Raw genomic sequence first — 4,813 nt, forward strand, 5'->3', positions numbered from 1 at the left:
CAACATGGAATACACCTATTGTCTGCAAGATGTGACAATTTCACGGTGTTTTGGAAGTAAACGTTTTTTCTTTGAATTCAAAATCAATCTGAATTTCAGCACGACACATCAACACTTTTTCTGTTTTAAGGAGATGATATTTTAAACCTGTTAAAAATAGTAGGAAACACAAGTTTCTTGCTTTGAAAATTTAGATGGGGAAGTGTACTACTAGTAGCAGTGTAGAGCTCTCTGTGGTGGAGTGCAAGTGCGTGTCACGTGGGCCAGTGGCGTAATGGATAACGCGTCTGACTTTGGATCAGAAGATTGTAGGTTCGAGTCCTGCCTGGCTCGTGAGGCTTTTAAACCTCTCAGGTTCCTCGATAACAGGTTGCCTTCATGTAAATGAACTAGAGAAAAACATTTGCCACAACCAGTAAATTAGCACGCAAGTGCGGGCTAGTTAACACAGTACTGTATGGAGATCATCTCCAGCTCCGAGCTCAATTGCAATGAAAAAACATGCAGAACAGAACTGGAGAGCAGCTGAGTTTGTGCTCAGTAGGGTGGGGAGGACTCAGCATTGCTATTGTTCTAATTAGCATGAACTGCAGGGGATCTGAATCAGAACATGTCAGTTAGTTTGATCATTGCGTCAATATGTAGGCCACGTTAATATAGAATTATTACTTTGTCTGTCTCTTCTTTGTATATAGCTGAATGTCCCTGACAATTTCATGTTAGTTTTTAAGAACGACATTGGTGCTAATATATACATATATAGCATATAAGGAACGCGTAAAAGTTTAGTCCATGCTGAAAAGATAAGAAAACCGCCACAACGTTTCATCTTGGAATAACTCTTTACTTGTTGTTTTGCAGCCTACCCATTCTGACCTAACTCATCCCTTGAAATTCCCTAACAGATAAGGGTACGTAACTGCTCATGCGATGCTCAGTTGCAATTTGTCACAAAACAAACAAGAACAGCAGCTGAGGGTTTGAGTTTGAACATGCACTGTATTAAAGCAGCTTTTATTTCCATTGATAAATGCTAGATATTCCTACAGAGATTCTTCAGGTGAGTAAGTGATTCCTGTTTCTGTTTCATATATATACAGTATATATATATGTGTTACATGTGTCTCTGCAATAGTATAAATGTGTTATACACTATCAGGGGCTGCTTTTTTGTGCACCTCATCTACAACAAGGGTTTTTTTTTTCATTTATGTTTGTGGACCTTCACCATTTGAGGTAGTGAGTTAGATAAGAAAGTTACAGGTATGGTGAGCAATGACTGACAAAGGCGCGTACTGCATATTCCTTACAGAAGAGTAAGCAATTTGTTCTAAAAAACACCAGCTAAAGTCCAACAGCGTTAGCAATCTTATTACTTAAACACAATTAACATCAATAAACTGTAAGGTGCTGGTACATGGGAGTGGATTTGATCTTCTATTAAACAAAAATACAATTACAGCTCTAAAAAGGTCAACCTAGACTTCTGTAACAGATCTGTTCAGGTCATCGCTGTTCCTCTGACCTTGTGAGTGTTTGGAATTTTAAAACTGTATTTTGCTTGCCTTTCATGTGGTCTGTGTAAAAGTCACTGTGGCGTATGCGGTCCTACACAGCCTTGCTATAGACGTGAAGAGCCTCCGCTATGTTGCAATGGAGAACGGGTTCAGTACGGAGCTGCTGGAAAGCTGGTTGCAGAAAAAGCATCATTATCTGCGTCCAGCCGCAAAGTGTCACTCGTGGGTGCTGAAGAATCGATTTCCAAGGCAGCGGGTCCAGGCGATTTAGAGTGTTAAAGGCCCCAGCGAAAACAAAACGGCGCTGGTCCTTTTTCACACAAGCGACCAAATGCAAAGAACGCCGTAGTCAGCAGGATTTGAACCTGCGCGGGGAGACCCCAACGGATTTCAAGTCCATCGCCTTAACCACTCGGCTACGACTACAGCAAGCACTGTGCCCGCTGCCTTCTTGCTACAATCGAACAGGGAGTGCGAGGCGGCGGCGGCGGCGGAGGCGGCAACTTTTTTCAAGTTCGCTCTCCGTTTAAGAAACCTTTTACGCCAAAAGTGCAAGCAGACACACACACCTCAGAGTACTTAAGGGTGGCTTCAAGTTGGAATGATAAAGTCTCCCCGTTCGGACATGAAAATAGAACTTTCTTAGAAAGAAATCAACAACGGAGAAATGTGGAAGACGATTTCAGTCACTGCACTTTGAATAGCATTTTTACTCGAGTTACAGGAGATGCACGAATGGCCCTTGACCTACGCTCTTACGAATGCCTTGAACATTCAAACAAAACAGCCCTCAAGTCCTGCGGTTTAATATAATGCTGTTACGTGTCGAGGCAGTATTTGACTCCGTCCTACCGTTGAGACACGGGGCCTTTATGGAAACGAACACACGCTACGGATCGTCTCTAATCAGTCCCTACAGTTGGAAGGCTCCTTGAAGCGTGCACCCCCATCATTCATCTTTGCGCATCTGTGAAAGGTATACTCTTGAGCAATGTTTGAGCCAGCTCTAGGGCAACTAGTGCTATTGGACAGACACCTCTGGAAGATCCTAAGAGTCTCTTAACACCACTTCCAGCAGCAAGCTTAATTGTTCGCTGGAGGTCTCCCACCCAGGTACTGACCAGGCAAACAATCACCAGTACATTGAATGTGGAAGTTAATCCTGAAATCCAATTACATATCTCAAGGTAAGACAAATCCATAAGAGCATGTCTTAGTATTACTTCGTTTACATTAGTATGGCACTGAGTTGGAGCTCCTCTTTAAGCTGTGGTTTAGTTTTGCAGTCATGTGTTTCTAGAGCAGTTATTTATGGGGGTGGGTGGGTCTTTCACAGAGGCTCAGGACAAATCCCCCGCCTGAAAGTCTACTGTGTGCGTTCAGACAGTCACAGTTCAAGAGCCAGGCAGGAGGACAATGGACAGAAGAGCCAACGAACTAAAAATAAAAGAACGAATATGAAAAAGCCACCATCTTTTTCTTTTTGACATTTTCCGACTTTCATGCAAGCCAGGACAAAGTTGCTCGTAGCTACTTGTGGATTCAAATACTCTATCGAGTGCTTTGATGAGTTTTTGCAATTTGATTGTCGTCCTGTCGTCCTGTTTCTGTTTTTTTTTTTCAATCTAGTGATGGAAAGCATGAGGGAAATGATGGAGCAATCAATAACCGCTCCGGAAAAATGGCAGAAAGAAATGGCCCGTCACTAAGGACATTTGTGAAGCAGAGGAGTGACATCACCACAAAGGCGACATATTCTGCTGATCGTTTTGGTGAATAATGATTGAGGCGCGTTAAGAGAAAGGTAGCTGCGTCAGCATGCGTAGGCTGCAAAGGATCAAGCAAAGGTTTACTCCATGCTGAAAAGAGAAGAAAAGAAGCACCACGTTTCGGCTGTGGAGCCTTCTGCGCCATCTTCTTTAGCGGTGATGATGTTTACATTGGAAAAGCTGAGACATGCGTCCCCAGGTGGGCTTGAACCACCAACCTTTCGGTTAACAGCCGAACGCGCTAACCGATTGCACCACAGAGACTGATGGCCTTTTGTGCTCCCTACATTTGCAGGTTTATGGTCAAGGAAAACAATCACTTGCGCTTCTTGCAGCCGGCGATATTTTTCCACTGACAACCAAGAAATGGATTTCATCTTTCACAAGCTGTATGGATTTCTTCAAAAACAAGTTCTTCCAGAAAGGAAATTAATTCTTGCATTAAACTGAACCAAGCTGTGCATGTTTGTCTGAAATGATACATTCGGCACAACAAGACACAGAGCGAGGCACCGCTGGTATCCAGACCCAGGATCGCCTGCTTTCCAGGCAGGCACTTTAAGCCACTAGGAAACAGCGCCAGCGGAGCACCGCGCTTTTACAGACACTTGGACACATCTGCGTTCGGTGTGCACTTAACCTGCTCTCTGAGCCCCTTGCCTCCGTCCCATTTAATAGCAGAACTGACGCCAAGAGAAATGATGAGAAATGGCATTTACAGATGCAGCCATTCAAAATGCGCGGTAAAAACCCGCGGTACAGTAACCTACCCACAAGCCACCGCAGGGCACCGGAGGGCACCGCGGTAAGTGATTGGCTGGCCAAAATGACCGACAGGGGCACTCGTGGTGCATTGGTTGGTAGTGCAAAGATTTAATCATTTAATGTCTTTACTGTGCACATTTTAATCCGCTTAGTTTTGAATATTTATATGGATTTTACCACTAAAGGGAAATTTTAGTAGCTGAGCATAAAAAGAAGAGGAGCATAACGCATCTGAAGGTCATAAACGATATTAATTTAGGAACATAAACATTACTGTATGTATGTAAACTGTACTGTGTATGGCTGGTCTTGGTAGTTTAAAGAAAAAATACACACCAGTCTTCCATTTCTCCCTAAACATTTTAAGCATGAAAGTTTTATGAAACGGTACCCAAATATGCGATTCCTGTATAGAATGAATTTTAATTAAAAAAAAATATTTAACACGAACATTAAGCTGTTTACATCTTCCGCCTGAGAACAGTCACCCGTTGCTACCCAATGCAGAAACACAGCCACTAACTAGCAAAGAGAGGACATTAGCTACCCAATATGATAAAGAAATAAATGATTATTTTGTTTATTTCTTTTGCACATTTATTTGAACATTTCCATCGATTGTACAAGCACTTGGAAACTGTCCAATCCCTAGTTCATCAGGCATTTTACCGGTCTGGCGCCGGTCTGTGTCTTCCAGGATATAATGCCAGCGAACTCTTGTTTTTATGTCCACTATAACAGACAATCTCCTTTGCTTTTAAC

At 42.8% G+C, this 4,813-nt stretch overlaps 3 non-coding genes across 3 annotated transcripts; 1 reads left to right on the forward strand and 2 right to left on the reverse strand.

The window, feature by feature from the left end:
- Positions 1–260: 260 nt before the first annotated feature.
- trnaq-uug (transfer RNA glutamine (anticodon UUG)) lies at positions 261–333 on the forward strand. Its single transcript has one exon. It is a non-coding gene; the product is annotated as a tRNA-Gln (tRNA).
- A 1,528-nt stretch (positions 334–1,861) lies between these two features.
- trnas-uga (transfer RNA serine (anticodon UGA)) lies at positions 1,862–1,943 on the reverse strand. Its single transcript has one exon. It is a non-coding gene; the product is annotated as a tRNA-Ser (tRNA).
- Positions 1,944–3,476: 1,533 nt separating this feature from the next.
- On the reverse strand, positions 3,477–3,550 carry trnan-guu (transfer RNA asparagine (anticodon GUU)). The gene has a single exon. It is a non-coding gene; the product is annotated as a tRNA-Asn (tRNA).
- Positions 3,551–4,813: the final 1,263 nt, after the last annotated feature.

Source organism: Atractosteus spatula, unplaced genomic scaffold (genome assembly GCF_055471065.1).
Source record: "Atractosteus spatula isolate fAtrSpa1 unplaced genomic scaffold, fAtrSpa1.hap1 Scaffold_9, whole genome shotgun sequence".
NCBI lineage: Eukaryota > Metazoa > Chordata > Actinopteri > Semionotiformes > Lepisosteidae > Atractosteus > Atractosteus spatula.